This window comes from Lissotriton helveticus, chromosome 1_1 (genome assembly GCF_964261635.1).
Source record: "Lissotriton helveticus chromosome 1_1, aLisHel1.1, whole genome shotgun sequence".
NCBI classification, from domain to species: domain Eukaryota; kingdom Metazoa; phylum Chordata; class Amphibia; order Caudata; family Salamandridae; genus Lissotriton; species Lissotriton helveticus.
Window position 1 is genome coordinate 262,720,247 of NC_136057.1, and position 17,325 is coordinate 262,737,571.

Sequence of the window (17,325 nt, forward strand, 5' to 3'; positions counted from 1 at the left end):
TTGGTTGGCCAAGTATTTGTATGGGAGACTGAGTGTGTGTGTGGCTGGTTGGGAGGTGTATGACTCTGTGCAGATCAATGTGTACTTGTATCAGTGATTGTATAAGAGAGTAAGTATGTGTTAGTATATGTTTGAAAATGTAAGGTGCTCTATGTTTAACTGTATAGATTAGAAAATGGAGGTGTGATTGATTATTTGCATGACTGACTAGGTGTGTGAGTAACTCCATGGATGAGCAACAGAGTGTAAATGTCTGTATAGGTGTATGAGTGCATATGATAGTGTTGTAAAGATGAGTGATTGTATGTATGAATGATTGTATGGATGAATGAGTGAATGTGTGTGTAGACGTAGGAATCAGTGCGTGCGTATGTAGTAACTAGTATTGGTGTGTCAATGGTTTCAAAAATTATACTCTGTATTTAACACTGGTTGTAACAGAGGTTATATTAAAATGTGAGGAGATGCATTGTATTGTCACATGAATGATATCATCAGTGATGTGGTCATTGATGTCAAATGAGATGTCATCAGTGATGTCATTTGAGATGTCATCAGTGATGTCATCAGTGATGTCACTGACCATGTCATGAATGATGTAATATGTGACATCATCAGCAGTGGATTGCGGATGCGCGATATATAGTTAGTGCAACTAACTATATATGGAATTTCAATGGTTTTGTGTGAGTAAAATAAGGTTTTCTAAATGCTAATTCCTAACTATATATGGTCTATAACCTATGGTTTTTTTAGTGAATTTTCAAGGTTTTGTAAATGCTAATTCCTAACTATATATGGTCTATAACCTATGGTTTTTTCAGTGAATTTCATTGGTTTTTTAACAGCTAATATCTGTAGCTGTAAAATGTATTCTTCTTTAAATCCAAAAATATGTTTTATATGTTTATGAATAATTTTTTTTTTTTATATATTTTTTTCTTCGTTCCCGCTTCGCGAATCGGGAAGCTTCCCGTTAGCTGACCTTGATGCCGCGAAATAGACCGCGAGCCGGTACACGTTTCTTTACCGCAAGTGCCGCGTTAGAAAACAACATCGTGACGCCTCCCGTCCGCATGACGTTTCACGTTGTCGCGTGATACGTCATATGACGTGCTACGTTAGCGAACTGGTACGCGAAGCGAGTCGCAAAGCGCAGGTTTCTGGAAGCAAACCGGGAGGCCCTGCAAAGCGCTTAACGTAAACACAGCAGGTCATGTGACTTGGTAATAACCCTTTTCATTGGTTCATTTCACTTTTGGTTTCCTAATGATGTAAGACTAGGTCATATAATCTAAAATGAACACTTTTCATTGGTTGAGAACTCTTGTTTTTCCCAAATGATGAAAATCCCTCCTTCTTTCCTCACTCTGACTTTCATCATTGTGAGAGAAAGACCCTTTGTGATCACTGAGCAATGGCTTCTTTAGTAGCTTCAGCTGGTGCTTCCCCACCACCTCCACCACCTCCAAGGAAGAGTGGACCACCTGCTCAAGTTATAATTCAACAAGAAGAGGAAGAAGAGGAACAGAACGACGAGCACGAAGAGAGGCAGTTTTTGCCTGAGGAGCCCAGGACGTCTCACCGGAAAGAAAACTTCATTTGGCAATTTTTTAAAATTCCCAAAGGTCAGAAAAAAGTAAATGCAAGATACGTAACTTGCCTTATATGTCAAGATAGACTGTCCAGAGGAACCGAGAAAAAATACAGTTTCGGAAACTACACAATGCATCGCCATATGACTAGGTGGCATCCTAACAACTACAGTGCTGCACAGTTTCGGAACGACCTAGATAATCTCCCTATTATGGCCAGAAGATCTGTTGTACCGGAAGTAACGGGACCAGAGGGCAGGGAGATGGTGCCAAATATACAAATGAGATTTGGTGAAGTAAAACACATCTGCGTATTTTGCGATGGATTCATTTGCTACGGAGAAAGAAGCATCACTCAATCAATCAATCAGGTCATTTGTAGAGCGCACTACTCACCCGTAGGGTCTCAAGGCGCTGGGAGGGGGGGGGGTGCCGCTACTGCTCGAACAGCCAGGTCTTGAGCTTCTTCCTGAAGGAGAGGTGGTCTTGGGTCAGGCGCAGATTGGTCGGAAGTGAGTTCCAGGTCTTGGCTGCCAGGTAGGAGAAGGATCTTCCTCCTGTTGTCGCTCTTCGGATGCGGGGGACGGCGGCGAGGGCGAGGTTGGTTGATCTGAGGAGGCGCTTGGGAGTGTAGAAGCTGATCCGGTTGTTGAGGTAGCTCGGGCCTTGGTCGTGTAGGGCTTTGTGCGCGTGGGTGAGGAGCCGGAAGGTGATTCTCTTGTTGACCGGGAGCCAGTGCAGATCTCTCAGGTGTCCGGTGATGTGGCTGCGTCGGGGGATGTCGAGGATGAGTCTCGCCGAGGCGTTCTGGATCCGCTGGAGTCTCTTCTGGAGTTTGGCCGTGGTTCCGGCGTAGAGGGCGTTGCCGTAGTCCAGTCGGCTGGTGACGAGGGCTTGGGTGACCGTCTTCCTCGTCTCGGTGGGGATCCACCGGAAGATCTTACGTAGCATGCGCAGGATGTTGAAGCATGACGAGGAGACGGCGTTGACTTGTCTGGTCATGGAGAGGGAGGAGTCCAGGATGAAGCCCAGGTTCCGTGCGTGGTCTGTCGGTTTGGGTGCGGTGCCCAGGGCGGGGGGCCACCAGGAGTCGTCCCAGGCGGAGGGCGTGGAGCCCAGGATGAGGACCTCCGTCTTGTCTGAGTTCAGTTTCAGGCGGCTGGTCGTCATCCATTCGGCTACGTCTCTCAGCCCTTCGTGCAGGTTGGCTCTGGCGGTGGCGGGGTCGTTGGTCAGGGAGAGGATCAGCTGGGTGTCGTCGGCGTAGGAGATGATGTTCAGGTTGTGTTGGCGTGCGATGGCCGCGAGGGGGCTCATGTAGACGTTGAAGAGGGTTGGGCTCAGCGAGGATCCTTGGGGTACGCCGCAGATGACTTTGGTGGCCTCTGACTTGTACGGTGGTAGGCGGACTCTTTGTGTTCTTCCGTCGAGGAAGGAGGTGATCCATTCCAGTGCCTTCTCCTGGATTCCGATGTTGCTGAGGCGCTGTACTAGGGTGCGGTGGCAGACAGTGTCGAAAGCCGCGGAGAGGTCCAGGAGGATGAGGGCCGCTGTTTCTCCGTTGTCCATCAGAGTTCGAAGGTCGTCGGTGGCGGCGATGAGGGCGGTCTCCGTGCTGTGGTTCGCTCGGAAGCCGAACTGTGAGGGGTCGAGGGATCCATTCGTCTCGAGGAAGGCGGCCAGCTGTTTGTTGACGGTCTTCTCGATGACTTTGGCCGGGAACGGGAGGAGCGAGATGGGACGGTAGTTCTTGAGGTCGGTGGGGTCTGCTGTGGGTTTCTTGAGGAGAGCGCTGATTTCGGCGTGCTTCCAGCTCTCAGGGAAGGTGGCGGAGTCGAAGGAGGTGTTGATGATGTCCCGCAGGTGGGGTGCGAGGACAGCGTCGGCCTTGTTGAAGACGTGGTGAGGGCAGGGGTCAGTCGGAGATCCGGAATGGATGGAGTTCATGGTGCGGATGGTGTCTTCGGTGCTGATCTGATCAACAGAGCTATTGACTATCATATGCAAGTTTGTACGAAACGCCCAAAATAATAAATACTTTTTTTTGTTTTGTTGCTCCTGTTGAGCCCTTTACAATGAATCGTTTTCATTGCCCCCTCCAAGAAAAACCCAAAAAAATATAAAACTGTTCAGAAAAATTCAAAAAAAGTAAAAAAATGTTCAGAAAAATAAAAAAAAAGTTCTTTTCAGAACTACCTCCCCGTTATTAAAAAATTGGTTAAATATTTGGAACTGTGCCAACCTCTATTTCTCTTAGTTCGCTTCCCAGTTCGCTCGCCGGTACGCGAACCGGAAGCGAACCAAAAACAGTAAGTATAAGGGAAGGAAACAGACACTTATGTTAAAAGAAAGACAGCTATAGGGGAGTAAACTAGAGATACTATTACCCGTAATCCACTGCTGATGATGTCACATATTACATCATTCATGACATGCTCAGTGACATCATCAGCAGAGGATTGCGGGTTTTTTGGCAACGTGCCTTATCCACGGTTTAATAACGCTGCCTTTTGCTTTATATAAGTTTTCAAATTGTATGAAATATATACCAATAGGTCGTTATGAACCTTTAGGTAGTGCTTTTCTTCATGAGGTCTGGTCGCTTCCATACACATACAGATGTTTCAAAGATGATCAAGAAGTTTATCTGAATGGAGAGGAATGCACTGAGACGCCAGATCATTCACTAATGTGTAGGCACATACAGTTACACGGTTCATGCAACAAACACCGACCAAATATGGCTTGCGTGTTGCAAGGCACGCCAGTTCCTGCTATCATCCCCACGTTCAAGTTGTTGGAAAATGGTAGTTATTTGATGCTCAATAATGAAGATTGTTCTGAGTTAATTAAAAGTATTCCTTTTATCGTAACAGTAAGTGAACGGGTTATTTGCTGCAGAAATGTTCTATTTCCTCCCACACATGAACATAGGGAGTTTTCAATTTGGCCACAAATACCAACCTTGGGAGAGATTTCAACGGCATGGCAAGAATAAGAGCTCTTTTGTCTCAGAGAGAGGTGGCCTTGAGTTCGGCCCGTGAAACTTTCGTGCTTCACATAGCGAACACCCGTACAGAGGTGCAGACCCTTTTCAATTCACATTTGCCTTTCAATTTCAGCAAGATGGTTCGGACTATCTTTAACGCATCCTCCACAAAGGCCCTGGCGCACTTTTTTAAAGTTGTTACCAGTGGTCTCGTGACTTCATTTGAGAAAATCTTTGGAGTCATCCCTGCTTTCTTTCATTGTATTTTCTCCACTCTGCTTCGTGGATTGGCATTTTTACTTGCATTACCAGCGGACGCTCTTGTGCTTTTTTACATTTTTAAATATGGATGTCCCTCCTATGCAACCTCCCACCCTGCAGCTGCTGACACTGTTCCGCAATCGCATGCTAGAATATTATGGCACAATGCCGTTGGCGATATTAAGCACGGCATATGGATTATCTTTTCGATTCTCCTACTTCACCTGTGTCCAGCCTGTATTTCACTGCCTGACCTGTGATTTCGATTGGGCCATTGATTTGTGTCTCTGCGGACCGGTTTCTCCTGACGTCGACTTTAATCAGCTGATGACTCCTATCATTACTCACGAGTTGGTTTGTCCTGGCGAAAGGATTATGGCTGTGGCATTGATGCATGGACTATTTGGTCCCTGGAATTTACTGGCGGCAGCACAGTCTTTCTTGGAACAGAGCTTTCTTGAAAACCCACCGAGCTGTCCTCTGATGGTGATAGAGGATCCGGTGCTGGGAGAGCACGTATGTTCTTTTCCGCTTTTAAATTGGATGGCTGAACTGTTTTCGGATGAAGACGGTGACTTCCTATTGGAGGCTGTTGCAGCTTATTTTGCATACACAGTTATGTCATAGACCTTTTTCATGTTTGATATGCTGAGTACTAGCATTTCATTGACAATTCATTGACTTATTTTTCAAGTTTTTATTATTTACCTTGCCTATTGGCTTAAGACTCGATAAAGTACTTGGCTGTTTTATTTTTCTTTAGCATTAAATTTTCCTAGTTTTTAATGCTTTACCTTGCGGACCGTCCACATATAAACTTGCAATCTGCTCTCATGAGATGGCACTTCTATTATCTTATTCAGTTCGTTTCCGGATCATGGGGAGGTGTCATCTAGGTCCTGGATATCTTTACACCGTGTTAAGTTAGCATGGGCTCATTACCGGTTTAAACGCCATTTTTCCTTTTTTGCAACTTCTGCACACGACACTTAGTTGTTGCTTTAGCTTTCCACCTAGTAGTTCATCGTGGTTTACATGAGAATAATATGTTATTGCTCTACTATCTGCTTTGCTTGTTGAACTATATCTGTACAGCGAGTGCTAAAGTTTCAAGAACAACACGATACAGAATTGTTATGAGGTCTGATCTCCACGACTTCATACTCATAACATAAGTGCAACTTCTGCCAATTCTGGGCATGAGGCGGGTTTTATATTGCTTTGCCGAACACACATACACAACAGTTGATGCGGTTCACATGAAGAGAGAGCTGGTGTATGCTGATGTGATTCCTTCAAATCTAAGACACTAAAGTATGGGCACGCCCTAAACCAACACAAAGAGACCTTCTTAGCAAATAATATAATATGTGTATTAGGGAGGGTGAGATATAAGCAGCCGCGGGCCGTGGAGGGAGTTACGGTGAGGCAGGGAGGCGGGGAGGGGGAGAAGCAGGGTGGAGCCCTCTCTACCCTGCCCCTCCCCCTCCCCGCCTCCCTGCCCCACCGTAACTCCCTCCACGGCCCGCGGCTGCTTATAAGTGTTGCTAACTCTTATTCATTTACAGCATGTTAACATACTGTCACCATTCGCTTTTTATGTACTAGTAACTATGCTGGTAATTTTGCTACTGATAATATGTGTACTTGTATTCTCCACCCTGCCCCTCCCCCTCCCCGCCTCCCTGCCCCACCGTAACTCCCTCCACGGCCCGCGGCTGCTTATAAGTGTTGCTAACTCTTATTCATTTACAGCATGTTAACATACTGTCACCATTCGCTTTTTATGTATAGTAACTATGCTGGTAATTTTGCTACTGATAATATGTGTACTTGTATTATCTAAGGTACTACGCCTGAGAAGACGGCATTAGTAAATAAACATTTCAAATACACATGTGTTCTTCTTAACTCCATGTTCTGGTTTCTAAGAAATATATAACGACTGACTGTTCATGAGTTCCACGTATCCTGAGGTACTATAAGTTCATATTCTGGATTGTCTAAACATTGAGAGTTTGTTATATCCAATGTGACACTGTACCTAGCTTGCTAAGGAGTTTTTGATTACTAACGTGAGTTTTGGGACACCCTAATTCGCCGAGGTTCCAATCCTCTGTCCACAGTTCTGTGTGAGAACAGAAACCCTGCGACAGGGGCACCCCCGACCCTTGCTGGAGCTTCATCACACTTGCGATACAACTCCAGCAATGCGCCACCTTTACGGCACAGATACATCACGCATCTGTGCTGTTTTTGCTCCATGATGCGCCGCATTGTAAATGCAGCACACCATAGGTGACGGAACAGCGGCACAGAATGACTAACACATCCCTGGTGATGCGCCAGTCATCATAAATGTATCCCTATGCTTCTTATCTTGTTAGAGATGAACCGCCATATGTATCATCAAAGTTTTTTGCATTTCCTAAATAGCGAACTTTAAGGAATAAATAGCGATTCTTTACCATTCCTAGTTTGCGATTAGCTATTTGCTAATTACAAATTACCCATTCATTTCCTTCATTTCCATAGGGCGGTTGGACTCACTTTTAGCTCGAACGGCTGAATGGATTTCCACGAAACTTGGCAAAATTGTAGGGACTGGTAGCCCGATGTGCCTTTGCTATGTCTCAAGATATATGCTCCAGTGGTTTTTACGAAAATTAACTTTGAAAAATATATATTGGGCTACATTGGCCTATATATATGTTGGAGCCCAAATGTAGCCCAATGTAGCCCAATGAAGCCCAATGTAGCCCAATGTAGCCCAAAGATGGCCGCCAGACACACAAAAAAACAAATGTAGCCCAAATATCAGCCAGATGTAGCCCAACTATAGCCCAGTGACAGAATGACCAATCAGCTTCGCAAACCTCCGTGACGCGAAGCGGAGCGCTGTTACAGATATATATCTTTTTTTGAACGTTAATTTCTCAAAATCCACTGGAGCACATATATTGAGACCTAGCAAAGGCACATCGGGCTACCAGTCCCTAATATTTTACCAAGTTTCGTGCAAATCCATTCAGCCGTTCGATTATTATTATTATTTTTTTTTTTTGCCCCGCGGGGCCCTTTTAAAACCTCCACATCAAACCTAGGGGGTCAGCGAGGATCTACTATTCCCCCTTATGGTCATTTGCCCCTTCGCTTTCGCCTCCTCTTGTCTCTCGATCCTACCGAGAGACAAGATGGCGGCCGCTACGGACTGTTTGGAATGTTGACAGACGCCGGAGAACCAATCAGCTTCGCTTCACAAAGCTCCGTTGCGCGAAAAGTACGCGTCCTGTGACGCTGCCTGGTCCGCTGTTACAGATATATATCTTTTTTTAAACGTTAATTTCTCAAAATCCACTGGAGCACATATATTGAGACCTACAAAAGGCACATCGGGCTACCAGTCCCTACAATTTTGCCAAGTTTCGTGCAAATCCATTCAGCCGTTCGGGCTAAAAGTGAGGCCAACCGCCCTATGGAAAACTCAATGTTAAAAACACGTTTTGGGACCCCCCTTTTTTCTCGGCCCCCCCTTGACGAACCCCCCCCCAAATTTTCAAGGGCTGCTCAGAAACAAAATGTGCCATTTTCCTGAAAATTTCAGCCAATTCCGTCCACAAACGCCAAAGTTATTAGACATAGAATTTTCAAAAATCCCATAGAGAAAAAATCCTAACTATATATACCTACTGGCGACCGCCAGTAGGTATATATAGTTAGGATTTTTTCTCTATGGGATTTTTGAAAATTCTATGTCTAATAACTTTGGCGTTTGTGGACGGAATTGGCTGAAATTTTCAGGAAAATTGAACATTTTGTTTCTGAGCAGCCCCTGAAAATTTGGGGGGGGGGGGTTCGTCAAGGGGGGTCCGAGAAAAAAGGGGGGTCCCAAAACGCGTTTTTCCCATGTTAATTTCCATAGGGCGGTTGGCCTCACTTTTAGCCCGAACGGCTAAATGGATTTGCACGAAACTTGGCAACATTGTAGGGACTGTTAGCCCGATGTGCCTTTGCTAGGTCTCAATATATGTGCTCCAGTGGATTTTGAGAAATTAACGTTCAAAAAAATATATATATCTGTAAGCGCGCTCCGGGCAGCGCTCCGGTTCGCGTACCCGACGCGTAACGGAACTTCGCGAAGCGAAGCTGATTGGCTCTCCGGTGTCTGTCAACATTCTAAACAGTCTGGAGCGGCCGCCATCTTGTCTCTCGGTAGGATCGAGAGACAAGAGGAGGCCAAAACAAAGGGGGAAATGACCATAAGGGGGCATAGTAGATCCTCCCTGACCCCATAGGTAGGATGTGGAGGCTTTAAAAGGGCCCCGCGGGGCAAAAAAAATAAATATTTTTTTTGTGTTTTTTTGCGTGGGGAGCGCCCGGCACGCGCACCGGGAAGCGGTCTGGGGAGCGTACTATAAGGAAAAAAGAATGATAGACTATGATATTTTGAAATATTGTATGTTTATTGATTGTTCTTTTTGTTGTTTTTTTTTTGTTTTTTTTATTTAAGTAGCAGTATTTATGATTATTAAATATAAATTTATTTTTGGGATTGTGCACAGTATACTATAAGTCTGACTTTACATTATAATCAATTTGGTACTAGTTTATGAATTACATATAAAAATGATTAAAGACTCAAACAATTTTTTAATATTAAATATAATTTTATTTTTCTGATTCTTTTTCAAAATTTAATAGAACGTCTAACATTTGACTGTCCGATATGTCTTCTTTTTGACTGAACATAACTTCCCACATTTGACCGTCCTCATATTGAAGTAAGAAATCCACAGATTCTACACATTGTACAAGTTCATGGTCTCGTGATTCATCCATGAATTCCAAGTCAATGGGTTCAATGATTTCCTCATTGTTCATGTCTAGGACAATTTCAAAGGAAACGTTCTGTTCTCCTTCCATTTTTGTGCTGAAATTTGCATAAAAAATAAATATATCAGTAGAGATAGGGCACTGTTGGGTTTAAGTTCAGACAGGTACTTTTGAGGCGTGAAGTAGTACTATTAAAAAGTGCCTGTGAAAAAGCCTAAGTAAATTCATAATTATACCACAGAAACCTAAATCAATCCATAATTATAATAAACAAGCCTTTCTCAATGTCTAACTCTTACAGAGGGATAGTATATAACTATCTGAAAATGTTTTCAAATTTATAAAATAACATCTTACCTTTTAAAAACAAGTTTAATTTGTGAGTGAAAATGATCTTGCAATGTAGTTCAGGAAGTAGTAGTCAAAATGGCTGTGTTTCTCTCTCTTTTTTTTTTATATATATTCAGGTACATAACCAATCAAATGTCAGGTAAAAAAAGTAGAAAATGAAAGTAACATTTTAATTGGTTGTCAATTCCAACACTTCAGATTTGTTTTGTGAAGTAATTTACCTCTGGGTATTTAGAGAGGTCTACAGGCTAAATGGCTAAATGGAATTTCAATCAAATTTGTGAAAATGGTAGGGATTGGTATGTAGTATGAGCTAATCTATATTTGGTGAAAGTGTCTCCAGTCGTTTTTCTGTAAATTACTTTCCCACCTTTTTTAATGGAGCGCTTCCCGGTGAGCGCCCCGGTACGCGAACTGGCAGCGTTACGGGAGTCCTCCATTTTGTGTTTCGGTAGAATTGAGATACAAGATGGAGGGCAAATAATGTTCAGAATGGGTAGAAGGGGGCACCGTAGACGTATCCTGACCCCCTAGGTTTTCTGAGGGTGGCTGAGGAGGTCCATATGTGCGAAAAAAAACCATTTTTTTTAAAATTTTCGCGCGGTTAGCGTCCGGTGCGCGTACCGGGTAGCGCTCCGGAAAGCGTAAATTGTGAAAATTAGTAAAAAAAGTTACATTTAAAATGTGTTTATGGTGATCATAGTTAGGGTAGCTCTGAGAAGAGCTTTTGGGTTTGTGGTAGATTTAGGTACTTATAAGTAGGTACCAATGCACAGTCTTAAATTCAGGATGAAAATTCTGTTCCCCTCATCTGAGAAGTGAACTCCATCTCCTCTGTAGATATCTTGCATGTAGTAACGCAAGTTATTGTTGTACATGGAGCCCATTCCATGGTCTCTCATGTAAGCTGAAACAGACTTATTTACATGCTTCCTCGATTTCTCAATTTGTGGACAAAATTGGTTCGACCACCTCCATTTCTGTCTTTGGCATATATTTGAATATACCAAGGCAGTTTGTGGAAAAAGTGCCATCAATTGGTCAAAGGTGTCCTTTAAAAGCATTTCCAGACCTACCCCAGTCAAAGTGCCCAAGTCATTTCCTCCACAGTGCACAATTAACAGGTCAGGTTTTGGCAAATGCAAAAAGGTTTTCACCAATGGTATCAATTGGTGACATTTTAAACCTCTGTGGCCAATCCACTTGATTTCCACATTTTGTAAATTGAGGTTAGGTAAATTTTTGTTATCAGCATACCTTTGAGCCCAGTAGATGTAACTATGTCCAACAATCCAGACAGAAAACATGGTGAGAGAAGGTTCTGCTGCAGTCAGATGAAGTGTGGCAATGAAATGGCAGTTGAAAAAATAAGAGTTTATAATGAAAAAAACTGTGGAGTTTCTGTGCTAATGAATCAGTAGCAGTGAATGGTGGATTTTGATTGCTGGAAACAGAAAGTTAGGGTGCATGGATGAGTTCTTTGAAAGATGTAATTTGAATGGTCAAGAAAAAATCATTTTATGAAAGATTGCACTGGATACGCAGGTGTACTGAGAGTTCAGAGTTCAATTGAAACATTGTTGTGTGAAGTAGCAAACATGAGAGGTCTTTCAGGAGGTGGTTGCTATGCCAAAAAGGCAGAAAGGGCAGAGGGGGGAAGGGTGTTGATTTGAAAAAAGTGAGGGAAGAGTTTTGATTGGGTGACATGAGAGATATGTGTGATGAATTACAGCATTTCTGTGCTTTTTATGGCTGCAGCCTCTGGAGTGCATACCCTTTGTTCTGCTGAAGACAAATTGGTGTGTGTCTGAGACTGTTTTGAAACTCATAAAGTATTTGCTAAGGTGAGAAAAGATTCATTTAATTTATATAGAGAATAGTATGCTTTAGGGAGAAAATTATGAAGAAAGTTGTGTATTTAAAATTTTGCTTTATGTCAAGTGTTTTACAAATAGATTTTGTTTCTTTGAGTTACATAGCCATGTTAAAAGTGACGCAAGAATGGTGCAAGGGTCTTAAAAAAATGCTTTCATGTGTCTTAGGGCATTTTAACTCACTTCCCCATGAATGTGGTTGAATAATTGCTTTACATGATGTGTTTAAAAACGTTTTTTGAAATCAATTAGGTTTCTTGATATGTACTGCTAGAGTTTCATAGGTTGCTTGGGGCATATTTACAAGGCTTTTGAGTTCCTTTGATGTAATTTTTCCCATTTTAATTTTAGACATTTCCTTGTGGTGCAAGGTCCTTGTAAATACGCCCCCATGTGTGCTTGGAAAATTTAGATTTTCATTGTTTGAGTTACATAGCCATGTTAAAAGTAACGCAAAAATGGTGCAAGGGCCTTAAAAAAACGCTTTCATGTGTCTTAGGGCATTTTAAGTCATTTCCCCTTAAATGTAGGTATATAATTGATGTACATGATGTGTTTAAAAACGTTTTTTGAAATCAATTAGGTTTCTTGATATGTACTGCTAGAGTTTCATAGGTTGCTTGGGGTATATTTAAAAGGCATTTGAGTCCCTTTGATGTTATTTTTCCCATTTTAATTAAAGACATTTCCCCGTGGTGGAAGGTCCTTGTAAATACGCCCCATGTGTGCTTGGCAAATTTAGATTTTCATTCTTTGAGTTACATAGCCATGTTAAAAGTGACGCAAAAATGTTGCAAGGGCCTTAAAAAAACACTTTCATGTGTCTTAGAGCATTTTAAGTCACTTCCCCATGAATGTAGGTATATAATTGCTTTACATCCTATGTTTAAAAACGTTTTTTGAAATCAATTAGGTTTCTTGATATGTACTGCTAGAGTTTCATAGGTTGCTTGGGGCATATTTACAAGGCCTTTGAGTCCCTTTGATGTTATTTTTCCCATTTTAATTTAAGACATTTCCCCGTGGTGCAAGGTCCTTGTAAATACGTCCCCATCTGTGCTTGGCAAATTTAGATTTTGATTCTTTGAGTTACATAGCCATGTTCCATACAGTGCTCACCTTCTGCGTAGTCTTTGATATGCTAGACTCCATCTGCACAATGAGATATCTAAGCAAAGGAAACACAGGTGATGTGATTGTGAAATGAGCAAAAGAAATTCCACATTTTTCAATTACATCACCTGTGTTTCCTAACTTTACGAATGACATTGTGCAGATGAGGTTTAGGCCTGTCCACAGACACAGAAGAGGTCTGGCCTTTGTTCAAGAGTGAAGTGGACATGACTTACTTCATTGGTAGGCCTGCACATGTATTATCTCCTCTGTACTCTTCAACAAGCCTAAATTTCATCTGCAACCCTGAGTAGGCCTCACCTCAAACAAACCTCTGGATAAGCCACACCTTATCGTCATCCTGAATCAATCATTTAAAATGTTAGGGACAGATTTATGGTAGCCGTGTGCCTCTTTTGCGCCACTGTGCGTCACTTTTGTGACGCAGCGGCGGTGCAAAAGATTTGCTATGTGGCGACATATTTACAACTTGATGCATCTAGGCAGATGTGTCATGCTGTAAAGTCCTGTGCCACATGAAAGCGATGCAGCAGTGATGCAAAAGATGCACCATGTTGCAAGATAGGCCTCACTTCATCTCCAACAAGATACCGTCAGTTTAAACTGTAAACATTTAGGACTGTGTAGGGGGCATGGAGAAGCTGAATCTTCTGTAAATGTCAAAATTGGTGTATACAGTGCTCACCTTCTGTGTACTCTTTGATATGCTAGACTGCATCTGCACAATGAGATACCTAAGCAAAGGAAACACAGGTGATGTGATTGTGAAATGAGGAAAAGAAATTCCACATTTTTCAATTACATCACCTGTGTTTCCTAACTTTACGAATCACATTGTGCAGATGAGGTTTAGGCCTGTCCACGGACACAGAAGAGGTCTGGCCTTTATTCAAGAGTGAAGTGGACATGACTTACTTCATTGGTAGGCCTGCACATGTATTATCTCCTCTGTACTCTTCAACAAGCTTAAATTTCATCTGCAACCCTGAGTAGGCCTCACCTCAAACAAACCTCTGAATAGGCCACACCTTATCGTCATCCTGAATCAATCATTTAAAATGTTAGGGACAGATTTATGATAGCCGTGTGCCTCTTTTGCGCCACTGTGCGTCACTTTTGTGACGCAGCGGCGGTGCAAAAGATTTGCTATGTGGCGACATATTTACAACTTGATGCATCTAGGCAGATGTGTCATGCTGTAAAGTCCTGTGCCACATGAAAGCGATGCAGCAGTGATGCAAAAGATGCACCATGTTGCAAGATAGGCCTCACTTCATCTCCAACAAGATACCGTCAGTTTAAACTGTAAACATTTAGGACTGTGTAGGGGGCATGGAGAAGCTGAATCTTCTGTAAATGTCAACATTGTTGTATACAGTGCTCAACTTCTGTGTACTCTTTGATATGCTAGACTCCATCTGCACAATGAGATACCTAAGCAACGGAAACACAGGTGATGTGATTGTGAAATGAGGAAAAGAAATTCCACATTTTTCAATTACATCACCTGTGTTTCCTAACTTTACGAATGACATTGTGCAGATGAGGTTTAGGCCTGTCCACAGACACAGAAGAGGTCTGGCCTTTGTTCAAGAGTGAAGTGGACATGACTCACTTCATTGGTAGGCCTGCACATGTATTATCTCCTCTGTACTCTTCAACAAGCCTACATTTCATCTGCCACCCTGAGTAAGCCTCACCTCAAACAAACCTCTGGATAGGCCACACCTTATCGTCATCCTGAATAAATCATTTAAAATGTTAGGGACAGATTTATGATAGGTGTGTGCCTCTTTTGCGCCGCTGTGCGTCACTTTTGTGACGCAGCAGCGGTGCAAAAGATTTGCTATGTTGCGACATATTTACAACTTGATGCATCTAGGCAGATGTGTCATGCTGTAAAGTCCTGTGCCACATGAAACCAATGAAGCAGTGATGCAAAAGATGCACCATGTTGCAAGACAGACCTCACTTCATCTCCAACAACATACCGTCCGTTTAAACTGTAAACATTTATGACTGTGTAGGGGGCATGGAGAAGCTGAAGCTTCTGTAAATGTCAAAATTGTTGTATACAGTACTCAACTTCTGTGTACTCTTTGATATGCTAGACTCCATCTGCACAATGAGATACCTAAGCAAAGGAAACACAGGTGATGTGATTGTGAAATGAGGAAAAGAAATTCCACATTTTTCAATTACATCACCTGTGTTTCCTAACTTTACGAATCACATTGTGCAGATGAGGTTTAGGCCTGTTCACGGACACAGAAGAGGTCTGACCTTTGTTCAAGAGTGCAGTGGACATGACTCACTTCATTGGTAGTCCTGCACATGTATTATCTCCTCTGTATTCTTCAACAAGCCTAAATTTCATCTGCAACCCTGAGTAGGCCTCACCTCAAACAAACCTCTGGATAGGCCACACCTTATCGTCATCCTGAATCGATCATTTAAAATGTTAGGGACAGATTTATGATAGCCGTGTGCCTCTTTTGCGCCGCTGTGCGTCACTTTTGTGACGCAGCGGCGGCGCAAAAGATGCGCTATGTTGCGACATATTTACAACTTGATGCATCTAGGCAGATGTGTCACGGTGTAAAGTCCTGTGCCACATGAAACCTGCGTCAGGTTTCATATAGGCGTTTTGTTGCAGGGTGGGCATTCATTTGCATGAAAGCCCTGTAAAACTAACACAGTGAAATTTAGAAGATTTCACTGAGTCAGCTTTATGGCATTGCTGAATCAAATCCTTACGCCTGTTTGAAACAGGCATAAGGAGTGATGCACCATGCAATGTGTGGCTTGCCCCTGTGCATTGCAGTAGACATGTCGCGCTTACGACGTGATTCCTGCAATGTGCTGCTTTTGCGGCACAGATGCGTGACGCATCTGTGCTGTTTTTGCTCAATGGTGCTCCACATTGTAAATGCGGCACACCATGGGTGGCAGAGCAGCGGTGCACGTTAACTGGTGCATCCCTGGGGATGCGCCAGTTAACATAAATCTGCCCCTTTACATTTAAGTATGAGCAGGGGACACAGAGTCGGTGAGGCTTATCCAAGGTTAAGAAGAGATGAGTCCTGTTCACTGAAAACTTGGACATAGGCCTCACCTCCTCAGCATCGCTGGACATGGCTAAATAATAGCTGCAAAATGTTACTCTTGTTAAACAATTTTACTATTATAGTCTCTGAGATTTGTCTCTTACTCTGCAACATCTCATTGTTGTTCTCTTTCTTTAAAGATAACGACAACATCAACCATGAGTGATAATGAGCAATCCGTTGATCTCGATCTTATCATTGAACTTGTCATTGAAACGTCAGTGGAAGTAGATCCCTTGGATGATTTAAATCCTGAGGATGATGAAGAACATGATGAGGATGCCGATTTGTCAGAATTGTATGACATAGGGTGGGAAGCTGACCTGCTTGAGCCTATGGAACTATAAACATTTATTTTTAAAAGTTACTGGAAATGAAAAGTAAACATGTAAACCGTTTCATTTAAAATTAAACACAACTTCAAAAACAGGTTGTGTGTAGTGTCTTTAATAAAATAGTCAAATATGCTCATAAAATTAGTTCAGATTCACATATAAAACAGCACAGGTCAAATGTAGAAGCATTCCATTTCTTTGCTACTATTTGTGACTACTAAATTTGCCAATGCACTAAAAATTATTCTATGTAAAAATGACAAGTAGTGTGTTAAATTTTTGACGACTGTTATTGATTTACTGTTTGCTAATAGTGGTTAATAACATTTTTAATTATATTTTACCACAGATTCAACTGCAGATCATTTCAAAAGGACATAATGCCATCTAAAGAACGAAACCGAAAGGCTACAAAACGTCAAAGACAGCAGCTTAATAAATTCTTGCAGCAGTCCTCTACAATAAAAACTTGTCAAGTCACCAAGAAAGCTCCGGGTAAGACAACGAAATCATTCATAAGAAACATTTGTAGAAAAAAAAGTAGTACTACAGAAAATGTTTTAGTCCAGAAAAAGAGAACCAATTTAAACGGAAAGGAAAGGCCAATCAAAAATGTTACTGCTAGAGCAGGAGATAACTCTGTGCATGGTAGTAGAAGGAAAAATCAGTTTAGGGACATTCGTAGACGAATGTTCAGCAACAGGATAATTGGCAATTTGTTAAAAAATATTAAGAAAGGTCAACAGAAAGTGGTTTTTTATAAGAGAAAAAAAAAAGTTGAGAAAGTTATTGATCAGGCATTTGAAATTAAGCGAAAGTTATTTATTTTGATAATCAATAGAATTA